Here is a 17,968-nt window from a genome sequence, read left to right on the forward strand (position 1 = left end):
TGCATTTGAACATGAAATTTTAAAAGTGCAGTGTAAAAATGCACAAAGTCACTTCTTGCAATTGATGTTGGCCTGCTGTTCTTGCACTGAAAAAAAAAAGAAATCACAGTAAGTGGTTATTTTTTTTATTTGCTTCAAACCTTTTGTATTCCTATTTATACTGTTAAACATGCATTTGAGCATGAAATATGTTAATTTACTTCACTGTAAACATATTTAAAATAGCAGTTTCATCATATCTGGTTAAGTGCACGGTCCTATATGTGGCCCTGTGGTATTGTCCATGAAAAATTGTGGCCCCCTCCAGCATTTAAGTTGTCCATGCCTGCCGTAGAAGATAACGAACATCAGCAAGTGTCAAGTTCATTACTGAGCATAACCTAAACACTTGTCCATCACGCCAATACGCGACTGGACCTTCACTGAATTGAAGTGCTATTTCCTCTCATCCACACTAGAGCAGTTGAGCGCTCCTCTCTCCTCTCCTCCGCCTCCTCCCACTAAAACCTGCTCATTCTGAAGCTTGGGAATAATGTCGCTGTCACTGTTTGGGGGGCTGGGGAGCGCTTTAACCCGGTCACAACGTGGGGAAGTTGCTCACGGTTTTTCTGCGTTGCCATGGGGTTTTGTAAAACCTATTGACTGCGATAGGGTCCCTTCTTTTCTTTGAGTCTTGTCTTTGTGGAGGAGGAGGAAGAAACCGCTATTACTTTTTCTTCCAGAGGCGGGAGAGGGGGGAGCGATAGTAGCATCCAAGGGAGGAGGGAGGGTCTCCGGTTCAGACCAACTGCGAGGCGAAGCGGCGTCACGTTAACAGTTAAACCTCCTTCTGCTCCTCTTCTTCCAGCGGTGGAGAAAATTCAACTTTCTCAACGGCTGCCGCGACCTGAGTTGCACCTGAAGGTGAGTTTTCACGTTTTCCGTGCTTTTATATGACCTGCGAAAAAAAGATATAATCTATTTTCACATTTTCCCCTATGAGTATTGTTAGTTGTGGCACTTGTTACAAATTTTAGCTATCTTTGAACACGAAGCTCTCAGTTGGTGCCATGAACCGAGCACCTGTACGGACCGGCAGGTGGTTGATAATTAAAATGTAAAAAAGGGGGATGAAAAGAGGTGAATAATGTGAAGAGAAATGTTGTCACGACTGCTGTCATAATATATTCAGTTTTTCATGTGTGGAATAGCCTAATAACTAGACTTGAGTTAGTCATAACCTGTGATATGGGAGATTCACCAGTGGAGGCTAACCAGGTTAAAACACCTAGCAGAGGCAAAATTTGCTTCTTTTTTTTTCTTTACAGAAAATATTACCATAAAGCTTTCAGACCGTTTTAAATAAACTAATTAATAAAAGGGTATAGAGTAAGTTTTAATTCAGAGTAGTCTGAGAATATATATTTTTCCTTTTTTATGAGTGCCTGTGATGCCTGATAATAATCACAAACTGCCATCCTTCTTATTTATCACTACGCTGCCCATTACCCAGTAATGATCTCAGCCTGCTTATCACTGCCTCTCATGCTGAATGCTGAGCCGCAGAACTGAATCATACCTTGTCATCCAGTGTGGTGAATAGCATTATCTCTTCCTCTATTGGCAATAAATAAGGGATAGTTCTGTTTAGCAGGAAAAATGCACAAAGAGACATCTGTGTAGGAACCATGCTGAGCTACAGGCAGATTTAAAAATATTTCAGCAGATTTATTTTCATATTGTGAAAAGGTAAGTGGTGTCATGTGGCACTAGAAACGGCACTGAAAGTCTATGAAAGGTTTTTACTCCAGGGAGTAAGAAAAGGGAATATCTGTCTGTCTGTTTTCTGACAAAACAATACATTGTAGAGAGAAAAAGAGACATCCTCTTCCTTTATTCCTTCTTCACAAGTGAGGAAATTGCTCTTCATTACATGCATTTGTGTTGAATGAGTCTAATGCATGCATGACAAGATTAGAATAAGTCATGAGGTGTCAATGAGTGCGATTAAAGCCTCATTACCGTGGTGTTTAAATCAGAAGATTGCTGTTGTGGTTACCTATAGCTTTGGTTAATGATGGGAATGTTTGTGCATCAGGCTTGCTTGCTTGACGTGTTGCATTTAAAGATGAGATATATCTCACATGGCTAACTGATTCCCTCAATATGAATATTTACAAGGTATGCAAATTTTTTACACACTCTGTGGAAGTGTGGAAGTGCTGCACATTTAAATGCTAGTTTCCTCAGTGTTGTTGTGTAGTGTCTCATTACAGATTATGCCTTTGAGGGAATCCCAGGAAACAGAGAAATGTTTCATAGTTTACCCATAATTTAATATTTGTATTCCTTTTGATGCTTTTCTTGTATTGTTCACAATAATATCAGCTTGGCCTATATATTGTCTGTTGCACAGTTTGTGGTTCCAAAAATGAAGATTGTGTTAAACACACTATGACTCCTGACAGAACTTGCAGTGCTGCTACTCCTAATACTGAGCTCACTGCTGCTTAATGTTAAACACAAAGACCTTCTGAAGGTCAGACAGCCATTAGCAAATGTAATCATCTCAAGCTGCTCCTCAAGAAGAGGAGCTCCTATTTGTGTTGTCCCCTGTTCATCCCATCAGGGCAAACTCATAAGCCAGTCCTCATAGCCAGATTTATCCCATATCAGGTAAGTTGGCTGAATTTAATTTCTAGGCCAAAGACAAGAGCCTCTAATGGCACTTGTCATCACACGTGGTCCCCAGCCTCTCTGTATTCAGGGCAGTGGTGCTTTGTGTCCAGAAGTAGGTCGAATGCTTCTCACCAAACAATTTGAGCGAGAGCCAGTAATTGGACAAGCAAAGTGTCGACCATCTCCCAGCCGGTCCATGTCAACCAGCCCTCTCACCACTTAATATGCAGCTCCGACCTGACGCATTTCATGGACCTTTTTCATCCTTTTAATCATTTAGATTACAAAATGCAGGAAACAGAACATCCTTTGTAGCTGCAGACGGACTCATTCTTCATATGTTACTGGCTGCCATACTCCGCTACTTACAAATGTCAGCTCATATGTCGAAAAACAACCAATCACAGCAACTGTAATCTCTGCAAAGAGATATCGGCATGCAGAAATCTTTCGGCAACTGGACCACATTTTGGTTTTGGAAGTTTCTGGTTTCTGTTTGTACCCTGCTTGTAGTGTGAGTAGTTTTGACCAATCACATTTAAGCAGGTTTTGTTTGACTGCAGGTAAACAATCCACGTTGCGGGCAAAAGAAGTGGAATGCATTGGCCGAAGTGCAATAGATACATACAATAGATGTTTGTAAAGAGTAGACCAACATCGTACAGTACAGAATGGATGATCAAGGTGACAATATTACAGATTGTAAGCATGTGAAGGATATGGATCCAGGAGGATGTCTAGCAACTTCAGCTATTGCCAAACATATGTGAACCACCAGATCTACTCTACACTATGGCGTGGATAGACTACACAAACACACAAGGCACAACTCAACCATACTAAACACAAGAAGGAAAATAGAAAAGTGAGTGAGAGATAAGAGGAAAGGCTGAATCTCCTGAAGGATGAAGATCCAGATCCAAACGTGGAAACAGGCACATACAGACAGGAGAGAGAGACAGAGGTCAAGCATTTGGAGTAAAAGGAGACAACAAGTATGAGAAATAGAAATAGAGAATGAGAAGAAAGAGAGAAATAGATAGGTGCATAGCTTGGAAGCATGTGTGCTTGTGGGATTTAAACAAATGAAAGGTTAGAGAGATGCGGTGGTTTTCAGAAAGTTTACAATTCTTGCTGGCGGGACAAACATGAACTATGGTTCTCGGATTAATAGATTCACTGAGACAGAGACTGACCCCAGGCCTACACAGATAATGCTAACAGGCCTGAAGTAATCAAAGAATGAGCAACTAACAGAGAGTTCAGGTAAAACGATGATTTGCAAGTTTGAATTTAAATATGTCAACAGAGTCAGATTGTCTGATGTCCGCAGGGAGCTAATTCCAGAAAAGGTGAGCACGGTAGGGAAACGCCCTGCAGCCTGCTGACTTCTTTTAAATCTGGAGAGAGAGTGGAGCACACAGGATGCAATATAAGGTTTAACAAGATTAGGCTTGCGGTATTCAGTGTTACCGGTGTTACATGGTGATCAGGCACTGATTACATGAATGGTTTACATGATTTCCTATGACAAGTAAACCTCTGGAATTCAGACAAAGCAACCAATGTTAAAAGCCACGCAGGTCGTCCATTGGGTGGGTGGAAGGGCAAGTGGCTGGCCCAAACCCCTGGTCTTTCAACCAGTTGTGACTCGTGTCACAATTTGATTAACCTGTGGGAAAATTTAATCACTGTGGCATCCCTCTAAGAGATCAGACTGGTATGAAGGAGCAGCTTTGCTGTGGGATGTGGTTATCATCAGAAACCTAGTCCTAGTCACACGAACAAGTGATAAAAACACCTGAACTCACACCTTGCTGTGCTATTTTATCTTATCTTTCTGGCAATATGGTCAGGGGCAGGAGGTGTATCGATGAAATAAAACATTTATTATGTTAAAGATTTCTTACCCGTTCATACAGGTGGGTGTGTTTGCCTTGCAACAGACATGTTTGCACTTACAGTATGTGTGTGCACTGTGTTGTCCTGTGTACATGAGAGAGGTAGGGCTTGAGAGTGAAAAGGAGAAAGGGAGAGAAACAGAGAGCCCTTTCTTTGTCCCTGGTCTGTGTACACCTGGTCTTTCACAGTGCAGACTGAAAGATGTATGTATCGAGCTTCAGTGTGGCCGAGGCCCCCAGCAACAGTGATACGGGGGTGCAAGTTGAGCCAGGGAATACTGGACTGGAACCTGATTTCTTTCTTTATTTGATTTAGAAGGTGATACATTCTGTCTGACTTTATGAATCTGAAGCACTCTAAAAATGTTTCTTATCTGTGCACAGTCTGTAGTAGATGCATCTCTTATCAGCATCAGCGATGTAATTTCAGGCTATAATTCGGTCTGTCAGATGGAATCTGGAGTATCAGATGGCTATTAGAGATTGGAAAAAGCATTTTAACAACAGTGAGCAGGAGTGAATTGCTGCATCAGACTAATTATCCATTTCAAGCCCCTGTGTTATCACCTGAACTAGACTGTGTTGCATGTGGTGATGCAAAAAGTGAAATGTATGTACTGAATTCATCTCACAGCTGTGTGAACAGGTACCCTGATCCATAGATATAGAGTATAAAGCTAAACTGTGATAATGACAAACACTGCATTGATACAAGGCGGTGTTGAGATGTTAAGAGTGTGTTTCCCAGAGCGGCTGGCAGATGTGGTGGGAAGGTGCGGAGCCTAGCAAGTACCCAGGCCCTAATTGAGGTTCAGCTCAGGCTCCAGCACTACAAGCAATTACAGTGACGACTCATGCTCCCTGTGCTGCAGGCACAGTTGAGAGTGCTGCAGTGGTGGTGGCGTACCTGAGCCCTCCTCTTTCATGTTTGTCACCGATGACAGCCGGAAAGGCACTTTCTAGCCAGTATGTTCTGGAAATGTGTTTGGCTACATGAAATATTCATTTCCTTGCCTGCTCTCCGGCAGTGTGCATATTGATTCACCAGATTTTTTTTGGATGATACCTGTGAATGGTTTAGAGGAGAGATAGAAGAGAGTGTTCCCTCTATGCCAAGCCTCTGATGAGGGGATGGAGGAGGAGAGGAAAAGATAAGAGGTGCTGATCATCAGAATCAAGGTTTATTTCTTATTTAACAGCCCACTGCGTCATCGGGGCCACTGGGTGAACATGATCAATGGCTTCTCGCGCTGCACGGACAATTAATCAGTAACGTTAATACTGAAGGACAAACCTGCAGTGAGGTCAGCGTTATCTCATATGTTCAGTGCTCCTTTTCCCAGCAGGAGGGAATGAGGGGTCAGCAGCCAACACTGGTGATGTGTTGTGCGCACATCCCTGCCTGAAGCTATAGATTGGCCCATAATTGTCCTTTCTCAAAGCTGGAACAGACATATTGTTATTTGCTGCCAGCTCAAGCACTTTCATGTCTTTCATAATGCCTTGTGTTTACATGTCATCATTCATAAAAAAAAGCCTCTCTCCTTATTGTTGCGTTCAAGTAACAGCATTTACTCACATTCTCCACTGGTGTTATTATCCTTTCCTCCAGGCTGTTTGTGAATAGCTGTTTATGGGAATTTTCCATCCTCTATTGGATTCAGTGCAAAGACAGTGATATGGGCTGTTATTCTGCTTCATATGGCTTTAGAATTGTAATTTTAATGTTTAATTAATCAAATTAGATTACTCTCACGTAAAAACCATAAGCAATAAAGAGAACCAATAGGATGTTGTATTATGAGGCAAATTCTAATCCCAGTGTGCATTGCTGTTAGCTTCAAACTCATTTTCCAATTGTGTTGTCCCCATTCCTGCTTGCCTGCTCAGATTTATAAAGCTGCTGTTGGATCACAGGGTACATAACATCTAGATTCAATGTTTATGTTAAAAACCTTTTTGAAAAGGCCAATACAACCATAAGATTCTCAAAGGAACAACCAACCTGACATGTATGCCTCAAAGAGTAAGAAGTTATTGCCCCTAAGTCACTGAGATACAGGGATGATTTCCATTTCAATTGCTGGCTCAATTTGGGATAACTCATGCATACAGAGGTAAGGCGAACAAAGAACGTAGGAATAAAAGTGACAAATGTAGAGAATGGAACAGAGGAGCGCGGTATCACTGGCTTTGTGTCCCATGAAGGGTATTGTGTTTGGCTGCTTGGATAAGGTTACAAGGGGACCCCTGGGACATGGAAGTGAAGGGCACAGAGTATGGAGGAGGACGTATGTGACAGGCAGGGGACACAGAGGACGTACCGGGACAGAAGTGAAACAGGCCTCATACTATGATGCTGGGATGCTGGTGCCTTTTTCCAGTTCATTTGATGGAATTGTCCCAGTGCGGTTTCCCACAGCCCAAATTGCCTGTTTTGTCCAAATGGCAAAACCAAAAACCTCATTCACTTAACAATTATATAAAACAGCAGCAACTGATTCTCAAAATTGTTTTACTAATTTTCACTCAAGATATATGCTTAATCCCTGAAACACAGTTTGTACAGATAATTATGGGGTTACATGTCTATGAAGTTATCCAATTGCCTAAAAAAAACATTTTTTTGTTACAGTCCTTGAAACATAATACCTTTAGGTATTGGCCAACATTTTTAGCATCAGAAACTCTCTAATCCTTCATCTTTGACAAGATATTTCCAGATATGACTTATTACTTTGATCATTTTAGAGGATTTTTTCCACTTTAAGTTATGTAATGGCTGCTTTCTTTTAAAGGGCCGCCCCCTCTTAGTCAACTATTGGGTTGTTTCGATGATTGTTGCCTAAGATTTCTTTGTTGATTTTTTTTCTTTGCTTTTTTCATGCTTAAAAATCGATTACCAAGAAACCTATGAGAACTTTTTTGGTAAACAGAAGGTTTAAAGTGGTGCTTTTGGAGAAACTCAGTTTTACAGATCTTTCAAACAATGAAAATGCTAACATGCTAATGTTTTGCATGTATATTTACAGTATTCACCACTAGCATGAGACGCAAAGCACAGCGGAGACTGAAGGGAATGCCATTAGTTCTGCAGGTACTCGGTCATAAACCACAGTGTTGGACAAGTGAAACTGTTGACCTGATGGTGAACCTGGATAGAAAGAGATCGCCAAAGTTAATGCAATTCATCCTGAGGGGGGCATGAATGCCTGCACCGAATTTCAGGGCAGGCTTTTGAGACATTTCATGGTGGTGCTAGACCAGGGTTAGGGTTAGTCAGGGGATAAGGAACACCGCATAGTTCACCCCACCCCGAGTTCATATGGAAACTAGGGCTGCCATGATGGATTTTCCCACAGTTTAATAAAGATTACATCTGACATTTTACAAGAAAATATATTCATTACTTTGATCTTAACATTAGATCCTTAGATCTCCAGTTCTAGTGCTTTGACACCAAATTCTCTGCGATCATTGTCTCCTGCTACTCTGGGCTACAACTCTGTTGCTACTGTATGGAGTGGACACTTTCAGTTATATTATAGTAGCCTCTGAAAACTGTAGTTACCTGTAGCCAATTCGCCAGGGACTGCTGCGAAAAAAATTGTATTCACTATTATCCCGATATTCAACATCGATTTATTTAGCTTTTTTTAAATCACAATCTGTGATAAAATACTATATTGTCCCATCTCTATTAATTTCACCTGTGTTTTCGCTGCTATTACAAGCCAAAATACCAAGGTCGATTAAGGTCAGATAGCCTAAATACTTGTGGGCGTTCCCGGTGGCACACCTGGTAGAGCGCGTACCACAGAGGCATTGTCCTCGTAAGCGGGCGGCCCGGGTTCGAATCCGACTCGGAGCCCTTTCCCGCATGTCTTCCCCTCTGTCTCCCCCTTCACTCTGTCCTATCAATAAAGCCCAAAAATGGCCCAAAAAATATCTTTAAAAAAAAAAAAGAGATGTGGTACCATACAAATGTGTGCTTGATCATTTGCGCGAGATAATGTGTCCCTTAAGTGCTGTAGCAGTCTCTGTAGGAGTAGGTGAGTAATATGTGTCAGTGAGACAGGACAGCAGTGCTCTATGTCCAGAGGCTTCCCCTGGGACCTCATTACACCGTGTTGGGCTCCGTTGGGTACTGTAAGTGGACTGCTGGGAGCCCCAAGCCAGTGCAGCTCCATGTGTGTTGATTTGGTGTGAACATGCAAAGCCCAGTGTCTGCTCTGCATAGTAAGAGCCTGTTTACTGGCCCAGTGAGGCCCGGAGTCAAGCACAGCACTATCCTCCAAATGGAAGATTAGAGAGCAGATCAAGCATGATTAGAATCATGAAACAAAGAGGATGTGCTGCTGGGTGGTCAATTTGCTAAGTGGACTAACACATGAGCAAGAAATATAATCCTGTTTAGTTTTCTGTTGCAGCAGTTGCCCAAATTGTCATTTAGGTTCGACAACAAATTACCTCATCTTGTCATCCTAATGGGAATACAACATTTTATAGACCTTTTTTAACAATGTAAAACTGTAAAAAGAGGTAAGTCTTAATGCATTGTTCTGGCCATTAGCTTCATTTTGCTGCAAGGGCACAGCGGCTCTTTTTATGTGTCAGAACTTAATTGTAATACAATTTTCAGCAGTTTTAATGTTGTGATAGTTTGTGAAAGTCTTTGCAGTCGTCCTTTAGGGTCTTCTTCAAAGAGCCAGAACTCAGCATGTCTATTTCTTAATGTACTCACCCCCAGACAGAGCAAATGTTGAGTGAAAGAATCTTGCCAAGCTGGTACGAATCCAAATTAATTCATCAGCTTGGGGGAGCGCCACTCTCCTTTTTTTTTTTTTTTTTCAAGTGTGACCCGCAGACCACCAGCTATGAACTGCAGACCTTCTTGACCTCATTATTTTTACAGCTCCAGACTTTTTGGGCAGAAACCAAGACTTGTTTCAGAGCACGTTTTTTATGGCCTCGTATCGGATTGCAAACGATCACACCTTGTAACATTTTCTGCGGTTTACAGTGGAGTTCTAATGAGTATCGGGGGATGGTTTTGCAGGCAAAATGAGACTAGTCACAGGGTCTCATTCTGGGTTAGGTGGAGCTATTATGATGTTGTGACTTAAAGAAAATAGCTTGACGCTAAATTACTAAGCATTTTACTCACAAATTGACTCAATGGAACACACAAGAGGGCAGTGGTAGGGGTAAATACTGTTTAATTGCATTAGCTAATCAGTGTAATGCAGGCTCCCCTGAACATAACTACTAGAGTAAGGCTAATTCTGAGAGTAGGGCTCATTATGAAATGCCACCCGCTATAATTGGAATGATTTTCCTTTTAGAAAATAGCATGCAAACACTTTAGAACTCCTTTTCAGAGGAAATTGTAGTAGGTAGATTACAATATGCTCTTATTTTGTTTTTGTTTATATTGTATATGCATTTGTCATAGTAAGATAGATTGTAGTAGAAAAATAGTTTCACTGTTAGACTGACCCAAAGATCTTCTACAAGTCCTTCAAGGTTTTCCTTGAAATCACATCGATGCCTTTTTCTTGTACAGAAATACAGCTGCAGGGTCTTTCTATCTGCCATGATCCCAAGAGTGAGGAAATGCTGTCTTTTTGAATGAAATATGTGTTTCTCCAGAGCAGGAAGATAAATACGGAGTATCTGTAAACTACTACAGTAAAATGAACCTAAGCGAGCGGTGTAGGGAAATAATGATGACATTGTTCTGTCACAGAGGCAACGCATGATTAACAGCCAAATGCTAATTTACAATGTTGGAGAATTGCAGAAATATTGGTGGGGAAAGAAACAGATGTTTGTTTCAGATTAATCCTGTTGATATTAAAAGGACTTTTAGATAAAAATAGTGCCCGGCAGCTCAGTAATAAGTTTGTTTGGTTTGTATGTGTACATTCATCAGTGTAGACTCCTCTTATCTGGGGTTGCAATGGTATTACTCTTCCTTACAAATGGTTTTAGGCAGACTTTACAAATTGCTTTATGCTTAAAGAACAGAGACTACAAATAAGAGGACAGAGTGATTTTTCCTCAGCAGAGACAATAAAACGGCCTCTGGTTCCTGAACAACAGCAGACATCTGTAGGCTACTATCGGAATCTGGGTTAAATCTGGTTTGGGTTCACTACATTTTGCAGGAAGTTCAGGCCCTGGTTCAGGTTCTGTCTGAGCCAGAATTTTTGAGCTCTATAAAAATTTGTGTGTATGAACAAACCCCGGTATCATTTCAGTATGAGAGCTTTGCCAATTTGAAATGGCTTAAAGGCTTGGAGCGATGGCTTTGAGAAACAAAAACAGATCAATAGAGGTGATCCGAGAGAAATCCTACTTTGATATCCTGGGCTTCAGCCTGGAAATGCTCTCATCACTCTTCATGTGACATCTAACAGTGGCTTTTTTTATCTGGATGGATTCTCACTTCTCTGTGGCTTTCTGCTGACCCTTCCGGTTTCCTGTAGTGTGTCAGTAGCTGGAGGCTGTGTGTCATGTTCCCGGTAAGGATGCCGGGGTGGTCTTCTGTTGTATGAGTCAACTTCAGCACTGCGACTCCGTGAGATACGGTACTGTAGGCAGCTTGTTGTCTTAAACATTGACATTTGCATTTAAATTGACTTCATGCTGCCGTGATTTATTTTCTTGAGAGAGTGACAGAGTTTTGTCGGCGGCTTTGCCTCTAATTCTCTTGCATCTGCCACAAGTACGATAACAGAAGCAGGATTATTATTCAGTGAAATTGTAGTCAAACTTTGTTTCATAGTGTACTGTAGCCACACACCAGCCACAGACCATGTGTGCCTCACAAACTCTCTCAAACCTGCAGATTAAATTCTACTCAGTCATGCGTGAGAGCTTTTCCCATGAATTAATTGCAGTTAAGAAAAATATTTCTTCTTATTGGAGAGAAAATACAGAAAAGTGGTCCTATGAGCTTTTTGTTCACCTTTCTAGAACCAAGTAGAATCCTACCTTTGTATCGGACTGCCGATATTAACCCTATCACATAGGCATGTAGTGATATTTGGTTTGTGTTGTCCGTTTTGCCCTGAGAATTGCACAATTTGCTGTGATTGATTGCGATAATTTGATTTCAATAGCTTGTAATAATGGGTATTTGATTGGAAAGGGGAGCCTTTTGGGTACCCATAGAACCCATTTTCATTCACATTGAGGTCAAAGGTCAAGGGGATCCCTTTGACAATGGCCATCCTATTTTTTCTTTATCACAATGAAGCCTCAATTTCGAATTGTTAATTAGACCCCTTCCTGACAAGTTACTATGACTTATATATACTTTTATTTTTTGTTAATTGTATTCATTTTTTAAAATTAATAAATATTTGAAAATAAATCGTTATTAATTCTATTAAATTAATATCAATTTAGCAAAATATATTTTGCAGAAAATGTGTTGTATTTATTTATTTTTATTTCTTCAATAAAATGGTCAACAAGTGACTGATGGTTGGGAATGGTTAATATTTTATGTATAATGCATATTAAATATTCTTTAAATCAGTTATTTGTTTGAAAACACAGCCTCCTGAGTACCTTTGCATAGTATTGGTGCACAATCCACATAGAAAAGGTTAAATGTTTAAAATTAACTATATCAGCTGTCATATTGATAATTGGTGAATATTTCAGCTCGAAAATCAGTATCGGCTTTAAAAAGCTCATTCTTAGAATGAAGGTAAAGTGCACACTGTGTAACTACAGTATGGGACTCTCAATTCAGATTGAACTGTAATGCACACTGACATGTGCTCTTACACATTTTTATGTGTAGAGTACCCCCCGTATTTCCAATGGCATCTAAATGAGAATAACACCTGTTTGGAGTATGTTCTCACTTGAATAATTACATGTATTAATCTGAAGCCCTTTCAAGTCCTGTTGATGTCACTACCCTGATTTATCCACCTTACAAAAATAGTGGAACAAGAGGCTGCCAGCACTGCAGGGGTCATGATAATTTAGGGGGCCACGGGGCTCATGGGATGACAGTTTGACACAGGATGTTTGCAGGGATCCCCTCAGAAAGCAAGTATAATTGACACCATTAGCCTTGAGGTGTGTCAGTTCCCTGACAGCTGATGGATTCACGTGTGCCTTCCCTCTGCTACAGATAACAAATTCATACCTCCTGTTTTTAAACCATTTTACACCTCAGTAATCCCCTTCTAACAACCACTTGGCCCAGCTGAGCCACAGTTTGCACTCTGTGTCATGGATTTGCGATTACCCTTTTCAGAGTGGGAAGTGGGTGAAGCACTGGCCAACATGCCCTCATAAAAGTCTGTCCACAAGTCTGATTCCCCCAGGGTGTGTATTCTTGTCTTCTTGTTGAACCGGTGCTGTACAGGCCCCTCGGCTCTGCTGTGTGGTGTAACTCACCTGCTGCTGAAACATTTGGATCATATCCCTGAGCAGTGAGCAGTCCCTGGTTCCTTGTTTGTGGCCAAACCAGTGTTACAGATGGCTTCGCTTCCTCCTGTGGTTCAGTGGAGGAGGTGTGCAGAGTTTGAAGGTTACGGGCAGGTCTTCCTCTGTTGTTCCGTGTCGAATGTCATTACCAACACACGGAGGGCTGTTTAATACATGAGCCCCTCTTTTTCTCCACCACCTGCAGCGTGATGGGATCTTAGCTGGGGTCGAAAGTGTGCCAGAAGCAGTGCTATTAACCCTGTGCATTGTGTCTTTCTATGAAGGGCAGTCCTCTGGCAGACACTTCCTCTGTTCATAATAGAACAGACTGCATTCCTTCCAGTGAGCGCGGACATACTTTGCTGGCTCTCAAAGAACCTTCATGCAGATTTTGCAACAGTGGACACTCTTTTCTTCCCATTTATAGAACCCTCATTTTTCAACTCTGTTGAGAGCAAAGCTGCTCCTCCTTTTGGTTGGTTTCAGCCATCTTAGTCACGAAGAAAACAACATCCTTCCTTCTATTCGCTACACGATCAGAGTGTAAAGAACTATTCAAATAGAGTGAAAAACAATGAGCGTTCTCCAGTGTGTGTGGGAGTGTGTCTTAACTTCACAAAGAGAGACTGATGCTCAGTTTGTAAGTTGACAGAGGCATGTTAGCATCACAGTGAAGAGAGGAGGATTACTACAGCAATCACAGCAGTGGTATTCTTTATCTGCGGTGTGGGGAAGATGTAGTACTTCAGGAAAGCTCTTTCTTTGAAACACTGTGTTTGTGATAACAACACGTCTTGAGAAAAATATCTACAATTCTGATACATTGTTCAAATACACTGCTGTTGTCACTCAAAAATGTACACAGTTTAATACTTATTTCACAATATTAGTCTATCATTGGTACACATTGATACAGGCTGGTGTTGGAGCTGTAATCTCAATTCTCATCATGGTTTTCTAACACAGATGGGAGAACAGCTGTGAACGAATTAATCAAAAAAAGATAAAATAATCTACTAGGCCTGAACCCTCCCACATCATTTTGTGGCAGCATGCTTTCTACCATTGAGAGATAAAAACAACAGTGAATATATGGTGTGAGTGATGCATGGATAATCTGTGTTGGGAAGGTAAAGTAACAATTATGTATATATTTGATTCATTTCTAGTAAATTATTTAAACTGGGCAATAGATCTGAAGTCCTAGAAACCTGACTGCAATGTGACTGATTATGGTTATAGATACTGTTGATGTTTTTTCAGGTTTGATATTAAGCATTTTGAAGTTGACAGCATTCCCACCCCTGGTGATTTAAGAAGGAAAATATTACTGAACTTCCAGCATTGTAAGATGTTCTTGTCTCAAAAATGACAACCTGCCTTGACATGGTTGGCAGGTTGCAGGAATGGTAGACACAGGTTGCTTAGAGCACTGCATTTTTATTTGACTGGCAGACGAGAGATGGTGCAAATTTAATAAAGAGACCCAATCAAAAACAGTGGTCCAAATGTGAGCCCATGCAGTCAAATAAATGGAGCCTGCATTTTATGTTTATGCAAACCACATTTACATTCATCTGAAACCGGTCTGTTGCTAAAAGCCATGTAGGTTCCCCATCAGGTGGTGGGGAGGGTCGGTGGATGGCACCAACCAACCCAGAACTTTTAACATGAAGACTGGTGTGAATGTCCCATTGCTGGAAGATATGTCCATCATACATTTTACACTTTTACTTGGAGTCATACAGTTGCACAGACTGGGACTGGCAGTATATTCTACTATTTTTAGATATTTTAATGAACATTTTTTCTTTTTTTCTTTTCTTTTAAACGCTACTCATTTTACAAAAGTTAAATAAAGCTAAACGATTCTGCCACCTTTTATTATGCTACGACTTCATGCAGCGAATTGAATGATGTTCTTAATAAGGAACTGCAAATTCTACATGCCTGGATTTCTTGTAATAAGTTAGTCCTTAACAATCTCAAAACAAAAAGCATTTTAATAGTTACAAGACATAAGTTATCTTGTAGCCCAAAGCTGGATTTACAGTTAAATAATGTAACTGTGGAACAGGTAGAGACTGTTAAACTACTGGGTGTAATGTTGGATTCTAGGCTTTCCTTCAGTAATCACATTAATCAAATGATCTTAAAATGGGAAGAGCTGTTGGTATCTCTAGGAAATGTGCTTCCTTTGTTGCTCGACCCCTCGTGTCAGATTGTGCAGAGTTTGGTGTTGTGCCACCTAGATTATTGTTCTGTGGTCTGGGCATCTGCTGCCAAAACTGAGCTCAAAAAGCTGCAGATTGCCCAAACAAGGCTGCACAGTTGGTATTGGGCTGCTCCACCCAATCAAATGTTAGCTGCATGCATGATACAAGATTCCCTCTCATGGCTGATGGTAGATAACAGGTTAGCATCAAGCACTGCTGTAATGTTTCAGTCAGTCTTGATCAATAAAGCGGCTGACTTTTTATTTAAACAAATTGTGTGTAGAAACTCCGTGCACAACTATAGCACTAGAGGCTCCAGCAACGGTCAGCTTGAAGTGCCTCACCCAAGAACAAAGGCCTTCTTTTATCTATAGAGCAATTACTCTGTGGAATAATCTGCCTCACTACCTCTGTTGCACTGAAAGTAAACAGGTATTTAAAAAGAAACTGAAATCTTATTTTATACAAGCTGTAATTTTTAAATGATGTTCTTACCTTTTCATTTCTTTCTTTTTTTTTTTTTTTTACCCTTTTTGGGTATATTGTGATTGACTTTACCCGTAAATGTATAATATGTTGAGAATATGATTTTCTTCTGTATATTCTGTGTAGTTCCTGTGGACCCCAGGAAGACTAACTGGTTACTAAGGTACCAGCTAATGGGGATCCTTAATAAATAAAAAAATAAACCTAACGCTGTTCTTTTTAACTAACCTTAACCTGGTTCCATAAACTGTTTTTAAAGTGTTTAAAACCATGATCTTCACGTGTTTACAATACATAGCGATCATCATAGAAAATACATTTGTGACATTCACCATATTTGTGATTTGCATAAAACATTACAACGTTTATTGTGGTGACTGGTTGGTCTGGATTTAGAGTCGGCTCTCCATAAGCGATCCTAGCCTTTATGGTGTTGCACTCCAATGTGTCCTGTTCTTTTAGACGGGTGTTGTCTGGAAAGATGCCAAAAGGAGGCATTCCTGCACAGCAAAATATGAAAAGTAACTGAATGTAAGCTATACTCTAAGCCTAAAAAAAAACCAATATTCATATGTAATGCCTTTGTAATCACAAACATTTTGATTGCTAATTTACTAATTTAATTATCTGTAGTTAATTTCTATTAGATTTATTATGTAATTTAATTATCTGATGCTGTTCCATATAATTACTTACTCCCCAGCACTGTTATTTATCTACTGTATAGAGACTGTCTGAGGTGATTCATATTATATGTAGCAGGTGGAGCATGCTATTGCTGGGAGTATTGCCAGTGGAGTCACGTCTGTCTGTCTCTTTTCTGTGAATTGTGAAATAGGAGGCCGGCACTGATGAAGCCAGCCATAAGCATAGCTCTAGGTGGGGGATTCCATTATAATGCTCAGCCTGAAGACCCCACACTGGCTCCAACAGGAACCAAAGGGGGATTTGTTTTGCTCAATAAGTGGTGAAAATGGTATCAAAATGTTTTTTCCCCCACACAGTGGCTGATTTATAAGTCTGCACGTCTCCAGTTTCCTGCTGCTGTGGTATAAAGCAGTAGATGGGGCCATTAAACTGATGGCATAGCTTTGCTTCTCTGTCACTGTCGGTAAACAGTTCCCAGTTAGAAAGCTGGGGTCGGCAATTGCTGCTTTGATTTTCTGAATTTGTAGATGTTTTTTTTTTGCACTGCTTATTTTTGTAACAATGGATTTAAAGCTGAGGACTTAAACAGTGTAAAACATTTACATGAAAGAGAGGAAAAGAGAAGAAAACATGTTTGATCAAAGCTGCATGTGCTTCAGTGCATCAAAGGGATATTGTTCTGAGCCATTTGGTTCCCGTCTTGACCCAGTAAATGCAGCAAGGCTGCTATCTACAGAAGAGCACGTTGGAGAATCTTTCCCTGTCTGACCAGAGCCGGGGAGCTCTGATGCCCAGAATGCAGAGCACAGCAAGTCCACAGCCATCATCATTAGAGCTGTGCTGCTGTGGACAGTAATGGCTGTCCCCGTTCTGCTGCCTCGGCACATTCAGAGGGCTCATCTGAGACTTGAGGCTGTGAACACATGTATTAATTCAAGAAAGATGAATTTACGGTTCCTGTTCCCACTTTAAAGCAGGATGCAGGACGTAGAGACCTTTGTAGCGAAGAACCGCCACGAGTGCATTGGTTGTGACGTCCTCTTTCAACCAGCCTCAAATAATGAAAGGAGGCTAATTGGGGAGTTTGTCCTCGTTTATCTTCATTTAAAGGCTGGAAAAAATGGCGTTGTTTACTCATTTCAATATTGAGAAGGGGGGAGCGAGGAGGAGAGACAAACAGTGGTGGCAGTGTTAAACTGGGGGATGGGGCTGGTAAAATGCTATTGGATCTCTGGACTCCTAATTGCATTTTAAGTTATTTCAATCAGCCATTTGAGCAACTTAAACAGAAAATATTCCAGCAACAAAGAGATGGCGTAATGCATATTTCAGTAAAATGAAGATTTATCACCTCTATTTCTAAAGAAAGTGTTAAATGCAATACTTGAAAATCAATACAGGGTCATGACAAGGCACATTCATCAAGTTTGTTTATTTCTTCCGTCATGGTGAAAAGCTTTACATGACCATCTTTTTCCAATTACATGCAAAAGCGGACATAGTCTAACCCCCTTTTTGTAGTGATTGTAGTGGCATTATAGATTTTCAGCCATCCAAATGAACTCTCTAGTGAAGGGCCTGCAGTCATTGTGCTTAGCCCGT

The 17,968-nt window shown here is 40.7% G+C and overlaps 1 protein-coding gene across 2 annotated transcripts in view; it reads left to right on the top strand.

The window, feature by feature from the left end:
- The first annotated feature begins 761 nt into the window (after positions 1-761).
- The window catches only part of chl1b (cell adhesion molecule L1-like b), an 84,209-nt gene continuing 67,002 nt past the window's right edge, over positions 762-17,968 (top strand). For both annotated transcript variants that reach the window (XM_059328908.1, XM_059328910.1), the window contains exon 1: positions 762-903. The gene's annotated coding sequence lies outside the window, so the exon portion shown is untranslated. The remainder of the gene's footprint in view (positions 904-17,968) is intronic.

Source organism: Centropristis striata, chromosome 3, assembly GCF_030273125.1.
Source record: "Centropristis striata isolate RG_2023a ecotype Rhode Island chromosome 3, C.striata_1.0, whole genome shotgun sequence".
Taxonomy (NCBI): domain Eukaryota; kingdom Metazoa; phylum Chordata; class Actinopteri; order Perciformes; family Serranidae; genus Centropristis; species Centropristis striata.